Here is an 11173-nt window from a genome sequence, read left to right as displayed (position 1 = left end):
GAATATTGTGTTTTTGGTACTGTTTAATACAAATGAATATAGTGATAGTTGTCCTAGTGATGGCATGGTGGTGAGCAGTGTCGTCTTACAGAGAGAAGGTTCCCAGTTTGAGTCCTGATTCTCTGTTTTTTCTCTAGTACGCAACCGTCCAAAGACATGCACTCTCTGACCGTGAGTGTGAATAGTTTTTTGTCTTTGTATGTTGGCTGTGTGACACACTGGTGACCTGACCCCGCCTCTAGCCCATTGTCAGCTGGGATTGGCTCCAGCCCCCCCCTTGACCCTCAGTGATGGATGGACATTTCCAGAAATTATAGAACATCATATGTGTTGCAGCACTCCTGGATAAAAGTATAATAAAACTGATACGTAGGGTTCTTGGGACTCATGCAACTGAAACTGTTGAATTATTGATCTGTGGTTGTGCTTTGGCCTCCAATCTTGATAGACTGCTGTAAGGTTTACAAACCACCAGATGTCACTACTTGTTAAGTCTGAGAGGGATCTAAAAAACAACTGACCTCTGTTTTCACTAAGGCCATCATTTTTCAAACGCTGACACAGGAATAATAATGGGTCTTTTCCACATGGAGGGGACTGAGTGTGTGTCAAGAGACTTCTAGTAAATGGGGCACCAGGTTTCTGCCAGCTCTTCACTGCACAATTTCAATAAAATCCCAGAAATGCCCTCCACTCCAGAGGCCTTCCTGGGGCAGATGCGTGGAAAAAAAGCAAGACATGCTGGTCAATAGTAATTTTAAAAGAGTTTGATGCAGTTATAATGTCATGATTCAGAAATGTTCTATATTCACTATTCCTAGAGGATACAGGCTAATGACTTCAAAGATTCCACTTAATCTGTGGAATATAGACACAGCCACTGCTGAACAGATTGGTGAAAATATGGCGTAAGATAGCTATCAAAAAGATGTGTGCATGATTGAAATATTCATATTCGTATGTGATATCTTACCAACTATGAATAGAAGGAAAACACTACCAAATAAATAGGGGTTAAATTGTGATTGTGTTTGTTTACACAAAATGTAACCATAATTATTTTCCTTAGTGTTTATCCTGTAAAATAAAAGTTTTATATCTTCGCTTTTTGGCAAACATAAACGCTGATATGTCTGTGAAGCCGTCACATTGGCCGATTTAAATCAGTTGGACTCTAATGTGAATAAATATGCAGGACAAATATGGAGTAAGATAGCTATCAACAAGATGTGTGCATGATTCAAATATTCATATTCGTAATGTTAAACATTTGTATGTCAATAACAATTGTTGTGCACAAAATTCTGCAGTCATGCACGTGAGTGTGAGACATTGTTCGGGTTAGGATTGTTTTTGTGTGAGTCTGAATCTAAAAACTGTGAGAGTAGATAGCAGAGGAGAAAACTGCTCCAATGACGTCACGTAGGTCACAGGCAGGTCACAGGGAAAAGTAATCGAACCGCGATTTCTCCAAACGCGCATGCGCCAAAGCCAAAGATGGCCGACAGCGGTGGGCCGAGTGGAGCTGCTCGCTCAGGTGAAGCGTCACAGGTAAAGTGAACAACGTGTATATTCAATATTTACTTCATAGAATTGTACTGTTTTAAATAATATACACTTCATGCACTCACAGACTTACTGCTTTAGCTTGCAAGATAGCAAGCTAGCGACGTGCCGGTGACGCTAAGTTAGTGCTAGCATTACTAGCATGAGAAGTTGGCTTGAGCTAGTTAATTAGCACTGACCTGCAAATTATGAAATAATTAATTTGACACATAACGATGATCGAAATACAACTTGTGTGGATTTATGAATGGTGTCATTCGGCGTATGAATCTATCCATCGTATAAGTCCGGTCTCTTTTCTCCTTTGCTAATCCTCCTCTCACTGCGGTCAAGTGAGCAGACGTTCGGCTTTTCCTGATTTCAAGTGCGCCCGTATTACAGAATGTATGGCAAATGCAGGTAGTCCATGATACGGAGCGAGCCAATGTTTTATGCTACTGTAAAATCCATTTATTCCATAATTTCTGACAAAGGTTGTCAAAAGTTGTTTTCAGGACCATCCTGACTGTTCACTCACTCAGTATCAAGCATATTTACTGTATCATTTTGGAGCAATTCAGCCTCAAAGTTCTTTATTTTGCATTGAAAAAGGCATTATGCTCTTTATTTACTCTACTGTAAAATCCCTTTGATCCATAATTTCTGACAAAGGTTTGCACATTTGATCTCAGGACCATCCTGACTGTTCACTGACTCAGTATCAAGCATATTTACTGTATCATTTTGGAGAAATTCAGCCTCAAAGTTCATTTTTTACAACAGAGGGAAATCAATCAGTGGATGATGGATTATCATACACACATCATGACGTGTATATTTGAGTAGTCTTATCTGTCATAAACAAGAGATTACGGGTTACGGGGCGTGTTTGTGTCGCAGAGACGAGAGCTGGGACACCGGGTCGGAGTCTCCATTCTCCATGTAACAAGTTACAAGTGGTTTATTTAAGCAGCACTATTACTCTGAAACTGTTTGAATTAAGGTCAAAATGAAGCATAAGGCAAATATCCCGTCCTCCTCTGATCAGAGCACCATCCCTTGAAAATGCAGCGATTGGCAACATTCAATAGAGCCCCATAATAATTAAGAGTTATTGTTTTAACTTGCAAGCTAATGGTTTGCATATTAATTTAGCAAAAAATACAAAAGTATTTTGAATGTCTGTCCAGCCTTTGTGGAATTGATAGAGTACTGTATGTTGGTAAACGACTAAGTTAACTGTGGCATATTATGCATCAAACTTTTTTTTTGTTGTTTGTTTACAGGGACCAGTGGCTACTCAGGAACGTCTGAAATCAAGGGTTACAGACGTGTTAAATCAACCACACCTGAATTTGGACTATTTACAGTACATTGTAGATCAAGAAGCATTTATTCTGACAGCTGCCTCCAGTACTTTAAACATGCCAGCTGAAATTGTGGACTGTCTTTTATCCCTGCAAAGTAAGATCCATGCAGCTGTTTCCCAAGAGAGTCCCTGTGCTTTTATTAGAGCTGGAGGATGAGGACGACCAAAGTTCATTTTTCTGAGGAGCTTCTGTCCCAGCTCATCGACGTCCCCTTACCAGTGTCTTGCATCGCAAATCTGTTGGGTGTCAGCCAAAGCACATTCTTCCGGCGTATGCGTGAACCTGGGTTGTCCACAAGGTCTACATACAGAAGCTTAACTGATAGTGAACTGGATGATGCTGTGCTGTCCATCAAACGCAGGATATAGAATGGTTAAAGGCTGTGTGCAAGCAGATGTTCAGATGGAGTTCAGTGGGACCGCATCAAGGAGTCCATGCACAGTCGATGCTCCAGGAGTTTTGGAAAGGATGACATGGCTGGGGTGCACAGTAAGGAGGACATACTCTGTGCAGGGGCCTTTGTCATTAGTCCATGTGGACACAAACCATAAGCTTATACGGTAAGACGTTTTATTTACTATTTATTTTTGTATTTATTTATGGGGGGGGGGGGTGACTGCTCATTGTCATTTCATATTTTGTTTTCAAGGTACAACATTGTCATATTTGGTGCAATAGATGGGTACTCGAGAAAGGTTGGTCATCTTTTATTACAGTGGTACACGGTTCACACACATTATTTTTTTTTTCACACACATTATTAACATTGAATTTTCAAAACTTTTCATAATGTTTAGCATATTTTACTCAATCACTTGAAAGGAGGTAAAGGAGGAGAAGAGCAGGGAAGAAACATTTTAAAACATTGTATATTCAGAACTTTACTAAACAGATGTAATGTGTCAGAAAGCTTATTTCAATTACTATTTATTTTTTTATTTTATGCTTATGGTTCCTGACTTTTATCTATTGCTGTTCCTGCTTTTACTGCTGTTGCTGTAACTCCTGAGTTTCCCCCTGGGGATCAATGAAGATTATTTATCTTATGTGTTGTAGGCCTTAATATTTTGCTTATGCAGATTCAAACACTGTCTTTCTAAACAGATTTTCTATCTGGAGCTGCTCAAACACTGCTCATTCAGTGGAAAACTATGGCTGGCCTTCCAGGTAAACAATGATAAACTTGTGCTATTGTTTCCATGCCCTAATTACTAATTTCAGTAATATTTGATGGAACATTTTGTTGTGATGAATATGGCTGAACATTTCTCACATGTATTTTCAATACATGTCTTCCTTCCAGGTCTGGCAGAGTCCCTTCACACTTTCACAGAAGGCTGGCACAACCATCCCAAACCAGCTCTGGGTTTTGGGTCACATGAAGAACCGTTGTGACCCGAACAAAGATTTGCAGGTATGTTGAAGCTCAAACTCAAGGTGCTGTTTACAAAGGCAAAGTGCAGTTGACAAGTTTTGAACCTGAATATGTGGAGGCTTAGGTTTATACAAAAACAATCTAATTTGTTATTGCTATTTGAATGGGGTCAATATCTTTAAGTCTTTAAGTGTGGAAGGAGTAGAAGGTTAAAATTCAGGAGCAAGTTGTTGAAAAAATGATATACAAGTAAGTGTGTGTGATACTTTATTGAAGTGATCACACAAATAGAACAAGTCAGCAAAGCAAAATGTATGATAGATGTACTCCATGTTCTGATTGCTTGAACATTATACACATTTTATTCTCTGGTAAAATGTTTTCTGTTGTCAGTGCACTATGCCTGTGTAGGTCAGTCTGTGCTTTGGTATGTTTTTAAAATATTTCTAAATTATTAGCCTTAAAACTTAATTGCCTGAGTCATATTTTGGCTAAATTGTGATATCTACCTAGTTTCCCTAACACTGCTGAGTCACTGTGCATTATTGTGCTAAAAACCTTAAAATATGACTCAGGCGGTTATTCAGATTTAAGACAAAGTCCTTGTTTTCGCTTGGCAGAACAGGCTTGTTGTCCAGTCATCCACTGCATGATGCTTCCTGCAGTCAAGCCTTCTGGAGTAACGTTGTTGCTTGGGCCCTCTTGTTCTTAATTAAGAGATAAACACAATGTTAGTCTGAATTGAAACCAATACATTTTAGTTTTCAAGTTGATAAAATCCATTACATAAACACAAATCATATTGAACTTTTTGAGTATAAGAACATTTGATTAATGAGATTTCAACAAAAGCTGCATTTGTTATGACTGGATGACAGGCATTGTGTTGTGGCAATTGTTCAGACACCTCCAGTTACTGTTAATATAACTATGCAAGTCATCCATCTGTAAGCCGTCCATGTCGAGTTTAATGAAACCGTTATCCTAGAGGTCACAATCTTACATTTAATCGATTACATTCATTTTAAATAGTGACATCAAGTTTCCAAAAACGCCTAGATTTAATGGGTCGTATAGTTTGAATCAATTAACTACTTTACACTGCACTATATAAAATGTACTTAAGGATAGCAGAACACGTTAATCTCTTTATTACTACATCTTGGCTAATACATACCAGAATCCTCAATTTCCTGGAGGTAGTCCTGGAGAAAGTTCATCATGTTTACTTCCTTTTGGTGCTTGGCAGAATCAATCTCACTGACGATAGGGCGGCTCTTCTCCAGAAGGAAGGCTGCATCCGCCTTTAAGAAGAAGGACGTGCATTTCAGTCTGCATAAACATTGTAATTCTTGCAAAAGACATTCATGCTCAATTAAAAGCAGTCTAAAACATAAGAATATACCTCATCATCTTGCCCTGGAACAAACAGTGGTAGGCAGAGGTCTTGATGAGTCTTCATGATTTTTGGTAGGTCATACAGCTGCAGGCCTTTACTGAGCTGGTCGAGCATTGGGATGACTCTCATGGTGGAGTGAAGTACGACAGTTCTAATGGACAAAATGTAGCATCAGGAGAATATACTTTAGTGGTAAACCTGTTGGATGTAGAGGGGAAAAAAGCCAAAACTACATGTTATCATTATTTGGTGACATGTAAAGAAGTTTTACAACACAGCTTTGCATGAAACCAATGCCATGTTTACTTGTAATCCATGTTTTAGACATGACCAACAAGTAGCCTAACTCATCACAAATCCTTGTACAATACACCCTTGCCTTAATGAAAACCAAAAATGTCACCAACATACCTAATCATGCTGTCTTTTTTTTTTCCAGAGACACGATTCCAGTGTATCCGCAGGTCACAATATCGTCAACCAGGTCACTGATGTTGTCATTACCGCCGCTGTTTATCTGAAAACAGAGTAGGTGTCAAGTGAAATTAAGTTGCATTGTATCATTGTTCTCTAAAGGCAACAAAACAAAAAAGAAATTGTGTAAGCCATATACAGCTACATACTTATATTAGAAATACTCTGCATACTGTGAACAGTATACTTACTCAGCTGTACTGCTCTTCCTATTTTTCATTTTTTATCTTCAAAAACATACTGTGTATATATTTTTATATTTATATTGTTAAATATTAATACTTGATTTTATTTTAATCTTGTTATATTTAGAGATATCTGACATGCACCAACAGCATCAAAACAAATTCCATGTATGCGTAAACTTACTTGGCAATAAAAGCTTTTCTGATTCTGAAAATGAGGCTAATGCAATTACTAACTTTGATAAAATTGTATTTACCAATATCAATAAGCTGTGACAGTTCGAAATCTGTTACATCACTGGCAGACACTCGTATGCTGTGTCACCGGAGCAGAGATATCTGAAGGACCACTCGTGCATTAAGTTAGGACAAGGCCCGCCTTGTGCCAGGCTAGCTGCCATGACCTCTCCTGCACTCCTAACCAAAACAAAACAGCATAAACTGCCTGAATACACTATGCACCTGAAGTAGTTAAGAGTCCAAACTGTTGAGACAATAAACAGGATTCTTCCCTTTCTTATCTGACCCTCCAACAAAGAGTCTGTTTTTGATCTCTGCAAAACAGTAAATACAGGAGATTCAAACAGTCTCTTCTGTCTCTCTTTCCCCCCCCATTTAACTAGCATTTGAGCCCACTATACCACCAGAGGCCCCCTGTTGATGTTGACAGTGTGTCAAGTGTGTCTGATTTGACAAATATGGACAAAAAGGAAGGAGAAGAAATCCACACATCAGTCCAATAAAAATTATTGAAACTATATCCAGTGTGTGGATAATTCCTTTCCTTTTTGTTCTTGATAATCTTTAATCCTGCATCTGGCCTTGTAAGAATTTGATGTGCACAAATTTTCTCTTATCGTGAAATTAAATATAGACAAACATTTGTACCTGTGAGGAATTCTCTGCAAAGGGCCCCAGTATCGATGCCTGCCTCTACATTTGGGCGATGTCTTCTTCTGCCGTTGCCACTGCTGCATGCCTCTGCTGAAGAGCTCAGTCCGCGACACAGATGGAAAATGGGTTTGTTTCATTAACTTGACAAGTGATCCAATCCAAGATTTCCTCAGAGCTGGAATTAAAAACAAAAGACAAAAAAATGAACATTAAAATAGACACCAACATGTCTTTTCTGAATGCTTTATTTACTTATTTATTTCTTGTTCAACACTGAGCATTTGAATAAAAAACTAGACCTGGTTGTACTGTCTGTATAATTTCATAGCTGTTTGCTACAATTATTCTGGGTGGTTGTTAGGGGTGTGGCATGGTACAACAATTGCCACGCCTCCTATACTAGTGAAATTCTAATGGGTGAGAGCAAAAGATCTCACAAACATACTTTGTTTTTGGATTACCACATTTCTCTGTGATCACACTCCACACATATTATAAACTTTTCAACAGGAAAAAGATGATTGATACTGCAGTATCTCTTTAAAGTGTATATTATCCAGATGACATAATTTGCCACCATAATTACCTAATATACAATATTACCTTTGAAAGGTGCTGATTTGACTGACTGGTACTGATCCACTTGACTCATGGCCGTTATTATCTGAAGGTCTGCACACATAAAGAAAACAGCTCGTCCTAACTTATCTTGACATAAACACTTGCATACATATAACATTTTGCAAGGCAATCTCCTTATATGTAATTTGTCAAATAAACGTAGGTATACATTCAAAAAGTTACACTAAAATCATTAATATTACCGTAATCCACATGTGGCTGCATGGATCTCAATTATGTCAACTTGAAATGCATTGTTGCACACAGGACACTCTGCTGTCTTAAAAAATAATTCACAAGGCATGTGAATAAAATTTTACATTATTCCAAAGATTAATATCTTAACTTACCAGGAAGGCACAAACATTTCACCTTGTCTGTCTGGCTGCAAATGGAATCTGGGAATTCATCTTCATGTTCTTCGTTGCAGCTTTCCTGGGGGAGAAAAACAATAATGAAACGTAAGTGTTTAGAGCATAATACAGAATAACATCTTATTTTTCAATATAAACAGCTGTGAAATAAAGACTAAAAGTTTGACATACCTCTTCAGCAGAATAGGACAAGTCTACAAGTTCTTTCTTGCATTCCGTGATGTGTACTGGAAGAATCTGAAGTGGAACCATTTTCTTGCAGGTTGTACACTGGGCTTTGGGCATGTTCTCAAACTCCTTTGCTTTGGGTGGTAATGGAATTGTATCAAGTTCTTCTTGTAAAGGAGAAATGTACAATGTGTATTTTCCATTCCTGCTCACTGCTTTTAGCTGCTGGCCAGTGTATCCATATAGATCTGGAGGGATTACAACCAAGCTCCGCCGCCCACCCCCACCTAAAATTGAAAAATTATAGATACTAAACAAACCTGAATATACACTAACTACTCATATAGAGTATTTTGAAACAACATTAATCCAGTGTATACGCCTACAGACCTGTGGACTTGTGCAGCATCCAGCCATCACTGATATTTGCCAATCTTGGATATGCACTCACAAGCAACTCTGAAAACTTAAGAGAAAAAAGCATAGTTAAAGCTTCATGCAAATATTAATACAATCATGCATCAAGATGAATTCTAAGATGGGTGTTTTTCTCTTGAGACATGACTTGACACAAGGCAGCAAATGAATGGTAGCATACCTCTGAATGTGTCATATTTTCAGATATGGTTAGTGAATGTTTTCCAAGGCCAGCCAGCATGAGTGACAGTTCCTCAGAAGCTTGTGTACATTTGTTGAATTTGTTTTACGCAATAGTTTACATGGGGATGGTCTGAAGCTCCTGAAAATATTCTAAGGTAGATAATAGAATTTAAAACATCTGCAGATGTTTCTCTGCCTTCAGCTTAAATCAGAATCATGGACTTAGTTTGTCCAAATGTGCCTGCACTGGGAGCGCAACACATGACCCATGAAGCCTACCGCGCCATTTCTTGTTTCACTGACAGTCCATGGCCATTGTTCTGAGATCTTATAAGTTGTTGCACTGCCCGCTGAGGCCTCACTGCTGGAACTGACTGCCCTCCCTGTCCGACAGCAGCTTCTCCTGTCTGACTGGCCTGACATTCAGAATATTCAAAATATTAAATAATTCACCCCTGTTCCTTAACATCAACACCAGATTTTTCTCACACCTGAGTGAGAAAAAAGACAAAATTGAATAGCAAATATTACAGACATGGGTATTTTTCACGCTTGTACAGAATGCCTGCAAACTAACATCTTCTTAAAGTCTGAGCTTGGGTCAGCATCCACACCAAACTGCACGCCAGTCTGAACCCATGCAAACCACACTTATGTGCCTGATCTCAAGCAACTGACTGTAAGCTAATAATAATAATAATTATTCTAGGGCTCCATTGAATGTTGCCAATCGCTGCATTTTCAAGGGATGTTGCTCTGATCAGAGGAGGACGGGATATTTGCCTTATGGTTCATTCTGACCTTGATTCAAACAGTTTCAGAGTAATAGTGCTGCTTAAATAAACCACTTGTAACGTGTTACATGGAGAATGGAGACTCCGACCCGGTGTCCCAGCTCTCGTCTCTGCGACACAAACACGCCCCGTAACCTTTTGTTTATGACAGATAAGACTACACAAACATACACGTCATAATGTGTGTATGATAATCCATCATCCACTGATTGATTTCCCTCCGTTGAAAACAAATGCACATGGCCGAGAGGAGGATTAGCAAAGGAGAAAAGAGACCGGACTTATACGATGGATAGATTTATACGCCGAATGACACCATTTATAAATCCACACAAGTTGTATTTCGATCAACATTATGTGTCAAATTAATTATTTCATAATTTGCAGGTCAGTGCTAATTAACTAGCTCAAGCCAACTTCTCATGCTAGTAATGCTAGCACTAACTTAGCGTCCCCGGCACGTCGTTAGCTTGCTATCTTGCAAGCTAAAGCAGTAAGTCTGTGAGTGCATGAAGTGTATATTATTTAAAACAGTACAATTCTATGAAGTAAATATTGAATCTACACGTTGTTCACTTTACCTGTGACGCTTCACCTGAGCGAGCAGCTCCACTCGGCCCACCGCTGTCGGCCATCTTTGGCTTTGGCGCATGCGCGTTTGGAGGAATCGCGGTTCGATTACTTCTCCCTGTGACCTGCCTGTGACCTACGTGACGTCATTGGAGCAGGTTTTAGATTCAGACTCACACAAAAACAATCCTAACCCGAACAATGTCTCACACTCACGTGCATGACAGCAGAATATTGTGCACAACAATTTTATTGACATACAAATGTTTAACATTACGAAGAAGATATAAAACTTTTATTTTACAGGATAAACACTAAGGAAAATAATTCTGAATACATTTTGTGGAAACAAACACAATCACAATTTACTCTCTATTTATTTGGCAGTGTTTTCCTTCTATTCCTAGTTGGTAAGATATCAAGCCACATCTACATTTCTTTGTTTGTATAATGTCATAAAATGATTTTTTTTTTGCCAAAGGTTTTCCCTCTGCCAAGGCAATGTTTTTGTTTGCTTTGTTTGTCTGTTAGTTAGCAGGATGAAGCAAAAACTACCATGAACCTTGGTGGAATGAAGCAGTGCAGGACAGAAAATAACCTGTTCAATTTTGATGTGGATCCAGGAATTTTGTTTCATTGTCTTTTTCACATTTTGCAATGATGTCTTGTTTAACATTTTCAAGAATTTCCCAGGGAATAATCCATGGATCGCGATGAAAAACAACTGGCACGTTTAGGGGACTGATATCTATGAGTTAGTGTAATTTGTTGCAGCTTTTTTTAATTTACAGGGAATGTGGGTCC

At 38.6% G+C, this 11173-nt stretch overlaps 1 pseudogene; it reads right to left on the bottom strand.

Annotated features, from left to right (window-relative positions):
* Window positions 1-3607: 3607 nt before the first annotated feature.
* On the bottom strand, window positions 3608-10434 carry LOC138406178 (uncharacterized; annotated as a pseudogene).
* Window positions 10435-11173: the final 739 nt, after the last annotated feature.

This window comes from Paralichthys olivaceus, chromosome 21, assembly GCF_024713975.1.
Source record: "Paralichthys olivaceus isolate ysfri-2021 chromosome 21, ASM2471397v2, whole genome shotgun sequence".
Taxonomy (NCBI): domain Eukaryota; kingdom Metazoa; phylum Chordata; class Actinopteri; order Pleuronectiformes; family Paralichthyidae; genus Paralichthys; species Paralichthys olivaceus.
This window is presented reverse-complemented; position numbering and strand designations above follow the sequence as displayed.